This window comes from Lycorma delicatula, chromosome 1 (assembly GCF_047948215.1).
Source record: "Lycorma delicatula isolate Av1 chromosome 1, ASM4794821v1, whole genome shotgun sequence".
NCBI classification, from domain to species: Eukaryota; Metazoa; Arthropoda; class Insecta; order Hemiptera; family Fulgoridae; genus Lycorma; species Lycorma delicatula.
In genome coordinates this window covers 12,818,495-12,833,631 of record NC_134455.1, presented here as the reverse complement: position 1 = coordinate 12,833,631, position 15,137 = coordinate 12,818,495, and positions in this window count along the sequence as shown.

The window sequence follows — 15,137 nt, the reverse complement described above, 5'->3', positions numbered from 1 at the left end:
GTATATAAGTAAGTTTTTTTTATTTATTTGTTCTGGCGAGTTTTTAAAGAAAGTTAAATCTTTTTCAAAAAACTGTATTCTGCAGTAACCGATTGGTTGTATATATATACGTAGCTGAAGGTAGTTACCAAACCGTTTGAGTAATTGAAACAGCATTTTATAGTTACTCTGCAGTATCCATATTCCTGTTGTTCTCGTATATATAGGGGAAAGGGAAAAATGAAAACGTTAAATTTTGTGAAGTTCCGTAATGTTCATTTTGTTAATGTTTTATCCAACTTTCAATTGTGTTCATATACTCAAATCTAGCAATAGCGAAGCATTGCCGGTTCTGCTAGTTAAAAAAAAAACCATACGCAACAATGTTGATATAAATTTTGAAATTTTATAAATATTTATTTATAAAAAGGTTTATGTACTTTTTGAAATTAACTTCTCATAAACTTTATTTATTCTTTTATTTCATTCTCTTAAAATAGTAATAAAAATGAAATTTGTTAATATCACTACCTCTCTATTTTACATAATTAGAAGGTATACTTTTAATTCTGAATTTAAAAGAAATTGATTATAATTTTATGTTTTTTTTTGTCTTCAGTCATTTGACTGGTTTGATGCAGCTCTCCATTCCCTATCTAGTGCTAGTCGTTTCATTTCAGTATACCCTCTACATCCTACATCCCTAACAATTTGTTATACATATTCCAAACGTGGCCTGCCTACACAATTTTTCCCTTCTACCTGTCCTTCCAGTATTAAAGCGACTATTCCAGGATGCCTTAGTATGTGGCCTATAAGTCTGTCTCTTCTTTTAATTATATTTTTCCAAATGCTACTTCCTTCATCTATTTGCCGCAATACCTCTTCATTTGTCACTTTATCCACCCATCTGATTTTTAACATTCTCCTATAGCACCGCATTTCAAAAGCTTCTAATCTTTTCTTCTCAGATACTCCGATTGTCCAAGTTTCACTTCCATATAAAGCGACACTCCAAACATACACTTTCAAAAATCTTTTCCTGACATTTAAATTAATTTTTGATGTAAACAACTTATATTTCTTACTGAAGGCTCGTTTAGCTTGTGCTATTCGGCATTTTATATCGCTCCTGCTTCGTCCATCTTTAGTAATTCTACTTCCCAAATAACAAAATTCTTCTACCTGTATAATCTTTTCTCCTCCTATTTTCACATTCAGCGGTCCATCTTTGTTATTTCTACTACATTTCATTACTTTTGTTTTGTTCTTGTTTATTTTCATGCGATAGTTCTTGCGTAGGACTAATTTTATTTATAATAGGTTTATTGTTTGCTTTTGCGTCAACCTGGAAATGATATAATACTCTCGTTATTCTTTTCGTGTGGCTGTGTATTTGTCAATCTAGTACTATTTCTTGAATTATTTTCCATCAAAGCTGCTCAAGGTTTAAGGCACAGACCAGGCTACTCCGCCGACCAGAGCACCCTACTCTTAGCCTTAGAAATCTAGAATCCTAGTCGATAGTTGCTAGTTTTCCTACCAGTTAGAAAGATTATTAAATTAAACATTATTAAGCTTAATAATCCTAAAATATCTGCAAGAAAATTAAAAAATAAAAACAACACTATAGCTTGTAGGATGGCAATCTTAAATATCTTAACAACATTTTTGTTGTTAAATGTTTCTTTAAGGTAATCTATTGTGGAATAATACATCCTGGAGTGTTTTCTAGCCGTAAATATATAGAGAGTCGAATAAAAGTTTTTCAGTTATATTTGAAGACAGTATTTACAATGTGACAAATATTCTTATCTGTTTTTTTGGGGGCAAGTGAATAAAGGGAAATGTAACAGTATTCAAAACGGGGTAAGTAGTAATTTTAAACATAATTTAAATCTTAAAATTTTTTTAAATTTTTTTCCAGGTAACCACTTAATTCTTAGCTTCAGCGAAAATAATTAAAATTAGTAAATATTTAATTAGTAAGTATATATATTTAAAGTATAATGTAAATGGAATTTATCTTATATTACTTAAAAAAATCTTTGGAATATAGACAGACGTCTGTTTTTAGTTGTTTGATATCACTTTGAATTCAATAACCGATCCAAATGAATTATTTTTAGAAGTACCATTTCTTGAATTATTATCCATCAAAGCTACTCAAGGTTTAAGGCACAGACCAGGCTACTCGGCCGACCAGAGCACCCTCCTTCTAAATCTAGAATCCTAGTCGATACTGGCTAGTTTTCCTACCAGTTAGGAAGATTATTAAATTAAAATCGTGATAGATAAAAGTTTTTAAATTAATTGTATTATTCTTGAATTAAAAATAGCATCGAAAGAAGCTTATGTATAACGCAAGAAAAGAAATTATGAAGAATAACATAAAGTTATTAAAATTACGTGAAGGTTACTAATGAGTAAAATAAATAGTTAAAAAAAATGTCAAACGCAAGCCAAAATTTTAACCTGAATGCAACACTAATTTATATACCAAATTCATTTGGAAAAAATCTTAGAGTAAAAAATTAAAAATTCTACAAAGTATAAGCTTTACATTGTTTATATAATTTTTCCTCCTCTATGAATCATGAGACCTTGCCGTTGGTGAGGGGGCTTGAGTGCTCAGGGATACAGAGTAGCTGGACCGAAGGTGCAACCATATCGGAGAGGTATCTGTTGAGAGCCAGACTAAGGAATGATTCCTGAAAGAGGGCAGCAGCTCTTTCAGTAGTTGTTAGGGGCGTAAGTCACAATGACTTAAACGGCCATATCAACATCACTCAGTCCTCTGAGTACTGCGCAGCTGAAAGCAATGGAAAACTACAGCTGTTTTTTTTTCCAAGAAAATGTGGCTCTGCATTTTCAAAAGTAATAATGGAGGCGCCTTCCTTGGTAAAATATTCAGGAGGTAAAATAGTCCCCCGTTCGGATCTCCGGGTGGGGACTACTAAGGAAGGGGTCACCAGAAAAGTAAAAAATAACATTCTACGAGTCGGAGCGTGGAATGTTAGAAGCTTAAAAAAGGTTGGTAGGCTAGAGAATTTAAAAAGGGAAATGGATAGGGTAAACGTGGATATAGTAGGAATTAGTGAGGTTCGGTGGGAAGAGGAAGGCGACTTTTGGTCGGGTGACTTTAGAGTAATTAACTCAGCGTCAAATAATGGGCAGGCAGGAGTAGGTTTCGTGATGAACAAGAAAATAGGGAGTAGAGTGGAGTATTTCAAGACGCATAGCGATAGAGTCATTGTAATAAGGATAAATTCAAAACCTAAACCGACAACGATTGTTAACGTCTATATGCCTACAAGCGCCCATGATGATGATGAGGTAGAATGTGTATACGAAGAGATTGATGAAGCAATTAAACACGTAAAAGGAGATGAAAATTTAATAATAGTTGGAGATTGGAATGCAAGCATTGGAAAAGGCAAGGAAGGAAATATAGTGGGTGAATACGGGCTGGGCAAAAGGAATGAAAGAGGGGACCGACTTATAGAGTTTTGCGCGAAGTATAATTTAGTAATTGCCAACACCCAATTTAAAAATCATAATAGAAGAATATACACTTGGAAAAAGCCAGGCTATACTGCAAGGTATCAGATAGATTATATCATGGTTAAGCAAAGATTTAGAAATCAACTCGTGGACTGCAAAACTTACCCTGGAGCAGACATTGATAGCGACCATAATTTGGTGATAATGAAATGTAGATTGGGGTTTAAAAACCTGAAGAAAAGGTGTCAGATGAATCGGTGGAATTTAGAGAAGCTTGAGGAAGAGGAGGTAAAGAAGATTTTTGAGGAGGACATCGCAAGAGGTCTGAGTAAAAAAGATAAGATAGAAAATGTAGAAGAAGATTGGGAGAATATTAAAAAGGAAATTCTTAAATCAGCAAAAGCAAACTTAGGCGGAATAAAGAGAACTGGTAGAAAACCTTGGGTTTCAGACGATATATTGCAGCTGATGGATGAACGTAGAAAATATAAGAATGCTAGTGATGAAGAAAGGAAAAGGAACTATCGGCAATTAAGAAATGCTATAAACAGGAAGTGTAAACTGGCGAAAGAAGAGTGGATTAAAGAAAAGTGTTCAGAAGTGGAAAGAGAAATGAACATTGGTAAAATAGACGGAGCATACAGGAAAGTTAAGGAAAATTTTGGGGTACATAAATTAAAATGTAATAATGTGTTAAACAAAGATGGTACACCTATATATAATACGAAAGGTAAAGTCGATAGATGGGTGGAATATATTGAAGAGTTATACGGAGGAAATGAATTAGAAAATGGTTTTATAGAGGAAGAAGAGGAAGTTGAGGAGGATGAAATGGGAGAAACAATACTGAGATCTGAATTTAAGAGAGCATTAAAAGATTTAAATGGCAGAAAGGCTCCTGGAATAGACGGAATACCTGTAGAATTACTGCGCAGTGCAGGGGAGGAGGCGATTGATAGATTGTACAAACTGGTATGTAATATTTATGAAAAAGGGGAATTTCCGTCAGACTTCAAAAAAATTGTTATAGTAATGATACCAAAGAAATCAGGGGCAGATAAATGTGAAGAATACAGAACAATTAGTTTAACTAGTCATGCATCAAAAATCTTAACTAGAATTCTATACAGAAGAATTGAGAGGAGAGTGGAGGAAGTGTTAGGAGAAGACCAATTTGGTTTCAGGAAAAGTATAGGGACAAGGGAAGCAATCTTATGCCTCAGATTAATAGTAGAAGGAAGATTAAAGAAAAACAAACCAACATACTTGGCGTTTATAGACCTAGAAAAGGCATTCGATAACGTAGACTGGAATAAAATGTTCAGCATTTTAAAAAAATTAGGGTTCAAATACAGAGATAGAAGAACAATTGCTAACATGTACAGGAACCAAACAGCAACAGTAGCAATTGAAGAACATAAGAAAGAAGCCATAATAAGAAAGGGAGTCCGACAAGGATGTTCTCTATCTCCGTTACTTTTTAATCTTTACATGGAACTAGCAGTTAATGATGTTAAAGAACAATTTAGATTCGGAGTAACAGTACAAGGTGAAAAGATAAAGATGCTACGATTTGCTGATGATATAGTAATTCTAGCCGAGAATAAAAAGGATTTAGAAGAAACAATGAACGGCATAGATGAAGTCCTACGCAAGAACTATCGCATGAAAATAAACAAGAACAAAACAAAAGTAATGAAATGTAGTAGAAATAACAAAGATGGACCACTGAATGTGAAAATAGGAGGAGAAAAGATTATGGAGGTAGAAGAATTTTGTTATTTGGGAAGTAGAATTACTAAAGATGGACGAAGCAGGAGCGATATAAAATGCCGAATAGCACAAGCTAAACGAGCCTTCAGTAAGAAATATAAGTTGTTTACATCAAAAATTAATTTAAATGTCAGGAAAAGATTTTTGAAAGTGTATGTTTGGAGTGTCGCTTTATATGGAAGTGAAACTTGGACAATCGGAGTATCTGAGAAGAAAAGGTTAGAAGCTTTTGAAATGTGGTGCTATAGGAGAATGTTAAAAATCAGATGGGTGGATAAAGTGACAAATGAGGAGGTATTGCGGCAAATAGATGAAGAAAGAAGCATTTGGAAAAATATAGTTAAAAGAAGAGACAGACTTATAGGCCACATACTAAGGCATCCTGGAATAGTCGCTTTAATTTTGGAAGGACAGGTAGAAGGGAAAAATTGTGTAGGCAGGCCACGTTTGGAATATGTAAAACAAATTGTTAGTGATGTAGGATGTAGAGGGTATACTGAAATGAAACGACTAGCACTAGATAGGGAATCTTGGAGAGCTGCATCAAACCAGTCAAATGACTGAAGACAAAAAAAAAAAAAAAATATAATTTTTAAGTTCGATTAATTCAGATCTTTTATTGAATTTTTTTGTAAACTATAGAATTGTAAATCCAGACAAGTGAAAAACGTAGCTATATTTACTTTAAAAAAAACATAAAAACAAATAATCGTATCATCTACTTAAGAACAGAGGCTATAAATATCATTATGTCGTCGTTATTATTAGAACGATTATCAGTAGGTGGGAGGCAGTAACAAATCTATGAAAAAATATAAATATTAAACAGCAATGTTGATATATATGACTAGTAAATTGTTTTAAATCTGTAAAACTTTGCAGGAGCTACATTAGCTACATTTTCATGAGACTGATATATATAATTTTTTAAACCGTATAAAATTAATTCTAATTACTTTTTGCCTGTGTAAGATAAAAGGTATGATTTTTTTAAAGTACGGTTTTATCCATTTTTGTAAAAATTAACTTTTTATATGATATTTTTCAATTTACTGAAAAATGAAAAATTCTCGGAAGAAAAAACTTTAATAAAGAAGAAAGCTTCATCACCTTTGTTTCCTCTTTCACCATGGTACAATATATTATTTACGGGATCAATTTTTCTCAAAAACCTTTTGTATAAAAAAGAACCATTTTAACCTGGTTAAGTGAGCGTTAAAAAAAATATGCCTTACTAATCGTTTGTTTATTGCGTGAGTACTGTGTGATTGAATACATATATAAATAGACGTGTATGTGTATACGTGTAAATATATATATATATATATATATTCAGTTGCATAACATTATATTTTGCTATTTTCTAGAATGAGGAAAATCTACACCGATTTGAAATGTGCTTACATTCAGCATTCAAATAAAATATTACATTATTTTCTACTTTTTTCTAATACCTCCAAAAGTTTTATTTTTGTAGAAAAATAACACGATGTGGGCTAAATTTATTTTAATTAGGCGTTTTGTCAGTCTTTTCACAATGAACATCAATAAGATAAGCGAATTAAAAAAGATCGGAAAATATTATTTGGTTATTTTGGGGGAAAATATTTGCAATAATCGTACATGAAAGTTGTTTTGGAAACATCTATACGTTTAAAATTTGTAATTCAGTCAATTTTTGTCGTAGACTGAAATAAATAAAAGTAGTTTTTTTTTTCAATAAATACATTAATAAAACCCTTGTTTATTGGGATGTTAGCTAAAGATCAACTTTTCCCTCTCCACTCAATGACTGTTTCTATGTTAAATTCTTGATTTCTAGAAAAGCCTACATCTTTAAATAAGTATTTATTTATTTTTAAAAAATTAAAAATTGTTTACATGTTTTTAGTTCATTGAATTAATTTCGTTGCTAATTGATTTGTTTATGAATGTAAATATGATTATGTATATTATGTTAAAATAAAACAATTTGGATCATTGAAGGACTTAAAAAAAGAAATGCAACAAGTAAAAATAAATCCTACAAAAAAAAAGCAAATAAAAGTTCATTGAACTTACAATTACATTAATTTGCTCACTGGGTTTATTACACAATACCGACTACATGTTCATTGCGAACTTAATTAAAGACATGTATAATAATTGCTTTAAATAATACTTATTTGGTTAATATAATCTTACTGAATCAACTGGCTTTTCATTTCTAGTGAGTCTTTAACTCTCACTAGAAATGAAAATTATGTTTCTGATCTGAAAATCGAGAGTGAAAATGAAACGAATCGAATGTCTAATTCATGATCTTCTGTTTAGAATCATCGAAAACTAGTGTTATCCTTTTAGCGGAGGACTTTAACGAGGCCTGAATAATCTTAATATTGCCTGTTCGTGTAAAAGTCATTCAAAACACGATTAGATAACAAAGTTACCTAGAATTTTTAGTTTAGTTTCATCCATGTATCACAAGAAATCTCTTTTAGGTAGACCCAAAGTATTCTGTGATTTTCAAATAATGAAATCCCGATTAAAAAGAGTATATTCCGCTTGGATAGTGATGAAATGCAACAGATATTGTGTTTCATCAGTTTAAAACGTGGTAATATTTTATAATCACATATAATTTGGACTTAAGTGAGTTATTAGGATCTTTTAGGATAGTCGTTGATAAAACAAATTTCTGAATTACAATGTTTTTAAAATCATGAAAATTTTACCAAAATTCTGTTTCCCTACAACGGGTTTCAACTCAACGTCATTCTTTTTTCTTATTTATTAAGCTTGTAGCAAAATATTCACATGTAAGGCCTCCGTTGTAGAGGTTTAAAATGTATTCATCACTGTAGAGCTTGGTGGATATTAATTGAAGTGAAACTTTTTTTGCACTGTTTTTAACACAATTTTTGTTGTGGGCTTTAAAAATGTTAGTTCTTATTATTGTGGCTCAGCTGGTTCCACACACGTCATAAACACACAGAACATAAACAATAAACAAATAAAGCATTTCACAATCTCATCCATGCTCCCGCCTTGAAGAGGTGGCTTCAAAAACGCTACATAGATATACATAAATAATAATGACAATATTAAACAAGTTAATGTCTAATGTTTTCTTAAAAAGAAATTGGCAATAAAAATAATTTGTTAACTGGTCTCTTCAATACACCATTTGAACAACGCGAACCTAGTTCTCTTCTTCTGGATGAAGTTCAACAATTAGGCCATTTTCCATTGTAAAGGGGAAGAAAGTCTTCCTTGATGATAACCATATCACCAGTCCTCAAATTAGGTGAAGAAGTGGTCTACTTCTTTCTCTGCTGTAGGTCAATCAAGTAGTCCCGCTGCCACCGTGACCAGAAGTGTTGCAACAACTGTTGGATTTGTTGCCAGTGAGATAGTCTATTTGCTGGAAGATCTGATATGGAAGGTTCAGGATTAGTGGTAAGTACATCACCGATGTACTGTATCACGTATTGACGCCTCTACTTGCGTCAATAACGTTACAAACTGAAGGTAAGTTAAAACTGATGTTTTCATGATACGTTTTAGGAGTGTTTTGATAAGTTTGACTGACAGCTCCCATAAACGTCCAAAATGTGGAGCCTTGAGTGGTATGAAATGCCACGTTATCCCTTCTTGGGATAGAGAGGTAAAGATAGAACTCTTGAATTCCTCGTTCTTCTGTAACTCAGCTAGTTCTAACAGTTCTTGCTGACCACCAGCAAAATTAGTACCGTTATCTGAGTACATATCTACATGTCTTTGGTTTTCACCCGTCTTGAGATAAATCTTCGAAGTGCTGCCAAGAAAGACTCTGTAGTAAGATCTTCAGAAGCTGATAATGGACCACGAAGTCGCGAATTTTGTGCTTGAGAGTTATTAATAAAGAGTAAACAGTAACTCGTTACACATTGAGCCCTTGTAAAACTAGAAAAATTATTTAAATTGATCATTTGGTTTTCAGCTGTACGATGACGCTCTGAATTTTGACCGCCAGTTGGTCGGGCTCTTCTAGGGATTTCTGTGACACATACAAAAGTGAAGGCCTCTTCCAAACAAGTCCGCCTTTGTAATCTCATCTGGCAGTAAGCCTCTCGACAGACAGTCAGCAGGATTTTTTTGACTCTTCAAATGCTTCCACAAACTGATCTCGGTGTTAGTTTGTATCTTAGATACCCTGTTAGCAAAAAGTTTTGTCCATGAGAAGATGGAACCTTAAATCATGCTAACATTATAGTCGAATCAGTGTACTATGAAATTCAATTAACTTGAAGATGTAATGCATTAACAGTTGACTTGCATAGGTCAGATAACAATAAAGCGCCACACAACTGTAGTCTGGGTAACGAAATTTTCTTTAATGGTGCGACATAAGATTTTGACATGACTTAATTAACGTGATGATTCCATCATGATCAACACACTTGAGATTCATAAAGGTACCATACGCGGATTCCGGCGCACCCGCCCGGGTCAAGCCGACCCCGGCTGTTGACGATTTCCGTAAAGCGAAGGGCAGACCTGGCAGTTCTGCCTAGCTGGCCAAACTAGTCCAGGAGGACCTGGACTACTAAGTTGAATTTCTTCCTCTTCCCAACGCTGACGCCGCTGGGAAGACGAAAACCATACTACCACGTTTGATGAAGATCAAAGAGGCGGTGTCTAGACTTAGGCTTCCAAACCCAAGGTGGTTAAAGTGGCTCCCAGAGTTGTTCCGGCCCCAGCGTAGCCCAGGCGCTACGCTGATGTTTTAAAATCGAAGCAGGAAGCCAGTAAGAAGCCAGAGGTTTTGTTCTTAAACAGGGCGGAGGGCTCGAAGACCACGAGCCAAGAACTTAAACGCGAATTTCAGGTTGCCCTTCGCGGTAAGCGAAAGGAGCCTCGTATCAGAAATATTAAGAAGACCAGCAAAGGGATGGTAGTGGTTTTTGACACTAAGGAGACTGTAGGAGTCATCACGGAGTCTCCGGCTGTGAAGAAGCTTGAGGTCAATGTTGAACCCAAGCGGATCAGAAGGCCCCAGGTCATAGTATATGACATTGAGCAAAGTCTCTCTGATGAGGTCGTTTTTTCGCTCACTCGAGAACAAAACACCGATTTGGAAGAGCCATCGTTCACGGACAATGTAGGTTGGTGTTGAAAACTGGCAAGGGTGATGCCCCATGGTATCACGGACTGTTCGAGTTAGGTGCTGGTCTCCAATAGAAGTTCGTGTCGGAGGGACGAATCTTCTTAGACTTCGAATCCTGTCGCATCAAGGAGTACCTTCACGTACAGCGGTGCTTGAAATGTTGTAGGTTCGGGCATAGGCCCAAGTTCTGTAAGTATACGTCGGTCTGTGCGCATTGTGGTGAGGAAGGTCACAAGAGTGATGACTGTCCGCAGAAGAAGGAGGCTCCGTCTTGCGACAACTGGGTGCACAAAAGTTATAGGCACACGATTAATAGTTAGGGGTGTGATTGCTACTTGAGAGCTGTTGAGATGTACTTCAACTCTCTTAATGGTTAGGTTTGGTCAACTTAATGCCCAGGGAGCCTATGCAGTTCAAGTTGAGTTAGGTGCGATTGTTGAGAAACGGAGCCTCGATGTTCTTCTTCTACAGCAACCGTATATGGTCAAGGGTGATCTGCCAGGTTTTTCAGGCTGGAATAAGTTTTATGTTGGTGATAGTAAATCGGTCGAACTGTGCAGGAAGTCAATAGTTAGTGTCTTCATACGGCAGTCCTCTGACAGCATCACGTCTTTCTTAAGCTTGCCGTGAAAGGTTTGGACCTGGTTTTAGTTAGTTCGTACTTTCAGTACAGGGATCACACTGAACAGCATTTGGAATGATGGGATAGAATTGTTAGGTTGGTAGCGGGTCGTCTTATTCTTATAGGAGTTGATGCGAACGCCTAATCGCTTTTTGGCACAGTGGGATCACGGATGGTGGCGGAAAATTAATTGAAGGTTTCATCGCGCAGCATCAGTTTGATGTTTTCAATGTAGCCGGTGAATTAACTACCTTCGCCGCGGCAGTTGATTTGTGGAGGGCCTTCCATGGTATCAACATTGATGTTACCATTGGTAAGGATATCCCCGGTAGGATTTTGAATTGGTCGATAGTCGATGATTGCGAAAGCGATCACCGGCTAATAGTTTTTGATTGGGTAGGTAGGCTGCGCGATGTCTTTAGGGGTGACGTTCCTGTTTAGCAGGGACGCTTCCTGCACAGGCGTGTGGATTGGCCCAAGTTTTTGAATATTCTTGCGGCCAGGCTAAAAGGTTTCACTCGAAGTCTGGACAAGGTCCCATTAGACAACCTGGCGGAGAGTTTTTCTTCTGCGGCAGTTGAAGCCGCTGAACATTCCATTTCAGAAGCATGGGTTGGGAGACAGTAGCTGGATGGTAGACTCGGGAATTGACTGCGATGAAGCGAACTGTGGGCAAGCTCAGGGGAGTCGCACAACGTGTGGATGATCCTGATCGGCGTGCAGTCTTGATTGTAAATTATTGTTGGAAGAGGACCGAGTATTTTCATAAGGTTAGGTTTTCTAAACGTGGTTCCTGGCGCTCTTATGTACAAGAGCAGGGAAATAAAGGCGCATGGGGTATTGTTTATCGAGTTCTTGGTCACAAGCGAAAAAAATTCATTCCTCTTTAGGCTCTCTCGTCCCATTATATTGTTGTTATAGATACGATCTACTTCCAAATGATATCAAGGTTTGTGAGACCTCGTATCACTGACGCGTCCGAAGGGAAGTTGCATGTTTTCGCTCTGAGATCTTGTCCTTAAATATTACTGAGGCCGAAGTCTGTCAAGAAATATGTAGCCTGGCTAGGAATAACGCCCCCGGATATGATGATATCACAGTTGAGCTCTTTGTTCGCATATTGCCCGTTATTGTTTGTCTTCTGACTTTGGTTTTTATAGGTTGATTTTTGAGGGGCACTTCCCAGCAAGTTGGAAAAGTGGTATGTTGAAATTGCTCTTCAAAAGTGGCTATTAGGACCCCACTGTCCTAATTCCTCTTCCGTCCTCTGACGCTCTTGCCTGTAGTAGGTATGGTTTTCGAGAAGATCTTGTACCTCAGCATTAATAGTAGGTTAACTTCTAACCGTAAGGTGATGTTCAACCAGTATGGCTTCCGTCACGGAAACGGCACGGTGGATGCGCTTCTTTGGGTTATGGATTTAGCTTCGGCCAGCGAGTACAGGTATGTACTCGGCTTCTTCTTGGACATATCCGAGGCGTTGAACAACTTGTGGTGGCCCTCTACCTTGCTGCAACTGCCGCAGCGTGGTTGCACGCTAAATGAGATTAGAACTTTCTCGAGTTACTTCAGCGACAGAACATTTGTCCTTCGTGACAGCAGTTCGGAGGTAGGAAAGACACTTTCTAAAATTTGTCCGCAGGGCAGTGTTCTAGGCCCATTCGTCTGCGTCGCTGAGTTCGATTCTCTCATACGATTGCGGATGCTCAGTGGCTGTCGCATCGTGGCTTATGCCGATGATGGGCTGCTGCTGGTCGAGGGCAATTCGTGTGCCGAAATTTAACTCAGAGCGACATAGGCATGTAAGGCAATAAGATTGTGGAGTCTTCAGCATAAGATGGGTTTCAGTTCGGAGAAAACTACTATGACATTCTTGAAGGGTTGTCTAACTGCAACCCGTCATCTGCGGGTTGTAATGGACGGCCTTTCGATTAGGTATGTCACCGTTCAGAAGTATCTGGGTATTATCCTTGATGAGAAACTTCCATTCAAGGAGCACTTTCAGTTTGTAGGGAAGAAAGCCATAGATGCCTTCTTCGTAGGGTCATTCATCCCGATTGGGGTTGAATTATCGTACCATGCATATTCTTTACAAAGTTATCTATGAGGCTATATGTTGTACGCTGCGCCCGTCTGGGCTCATCGGTTACAATTTCAATGTTATAGGGATATTATTTGCATGACCAGCGTCTTCTATTGTTAGCTGTTTTCGGTGGCTACAGAACTGTCTCGCGAGAGGCCGTCACTGTGATCACCGGTCTAAAATTCGGAACGTAGCCAGCGGTATATTTCCAAGAAGGGAGGCCTTCTAACGTAAGGGCGTATGCGAGAAATTGAAGACCAAGGTTTTGACTCTTGGCAAGCTACGTGGACCGATTCTTTTACGGTCGATACACGCATAGTATTTTTCCAAATGTTAGGGAGTTGCGAGCGATAAGTTCGGTTTCCCTCAATCGGCGCATAACTCAATTTCTTTCGCGACATACTACTTTTAGGGATAGTTCGGCTAGGTTTTGATTAGTTGACTCCGGCTTGTATCCGGACTATAGGTTCGATGACACATTAGACATGTTCTGTATGTCTGTTCCCGGTAGGAAGCTGAGCGAACCAGAGTTGCCAAGGATCCAGTAGCGGCCTTGAGGTACAAAGAATGACAGGGGAATACAGTAGGTCCCCAGCTGCCCGAAGCTCACTGCTGGTAACAGTCACACCAGTGAACTTGTGCAACGTTCGAAGTAGGAGGAAGACAACAAGAGTCTCGTTAATATCATGAGAGGCTAGGGAATCTCCAGCCATGTTAGAGTTTGTAGAAGTCAAAATGTCAAGGCGGAAGAGGAACTCGGAGCCTTTTCCTTTGACTTCGTCGAAGGAAGAGGCATCAGATATGGATACAGGGTTACCCACCCTGGTTAAATTTAATCAAGTGGTAGAGGCTTTTAAAAAGGCGACGGGCAGACCAGGCAGTTCTGCCCCGCTAGCCAAGGTAGCCCAGGCTTACGTGGAGTACCTCATTGAATTCGTGGAGCTCCCCGGCAGCGTGGGCTTAGGCTATTCTTCCTCGATTAGCGAGATATAAAAAAGCCATCTCTGCTATGCCGGAAGAGTATGAGACTCTGGCCTCCAAGCCCAAGGAGGGTAAGGTTGTTCAGAAAGCGGCGTCAGCTCCAGTAGAGTACAGGCGCTATGCGGCGGTAGTACGTGGTAAACGGGAAGCCAGTTAGGCCAAGAAACCCGAAGTCTTGTTCTTAAAAAAGTATGAGGGTTCACCTAAGACCAGCGCTTACTTGAAGGACTTCAGGCTGCCCTTCGTGACGGCCAAAAGGGCCTTCGTATCAGGGACATCAAAGAGACCAGCAACGGTTTAGTTGTCGTGGCCGATAAAAGGAGACTATCCGAGTCATCCAGAACTCTCCTGCGGTGAAAAAGCTGGAGGTCAAGGTGGACCCCAAGACGTGAGGTCGTAGGCCCCGGGTCATAATTTATGATATTGACTGTATCCTGTCTGAAGTTCTGACCCTGCTTAGGGAACAGAATACCGATTTGGACGAGGCTACGTTCAAACAGGAGTGTAGGTTTGTCTTCAAGACAGGGAACCGTGATGCCGCTTGGTATTACGCGGTGTTCGAATTACGCGCTGGTCTGTCGCTGGTCTGTTCCAGAAGTTCTTGTCTGAGGGTAGAATATTTCTGGATTTTGCATCGTGCCGCGTCAAGAAATACCTGAACGTACAGTGATGCTTTAAATGTTGTTGATTCAGCCACAAGGCCAAATTCTGTAAGTATGTGTTGGTCTGCGCTCATTGTGGTGAAGAGGGCTACAAGCGTGCGGACTGTCCGCAGAAAAAAGAGGCTCCGACTGGTGTCAACTGTAAGAGGTTGCGCAAGAGTCATAGGCACTCCATGAATAGCAAGAAGTGTGGTTGTTACAAGAGGGCAGTTGAGATTTATCGCTGGTGCTCTATTGTTCGGAGGGCCTTCCATGGTACCAACATCGGTGTTACCATTGGTAAGGATAACCCGGGTAGAATTTTGAACTGGTCAGTTGTCGATGATTGCGTGAGATCATCGACTGATGGTTTTTGAATTAGTACGTCGGCTGCACAATGTCAATAGGAGGAACGTCCCTGTTCAG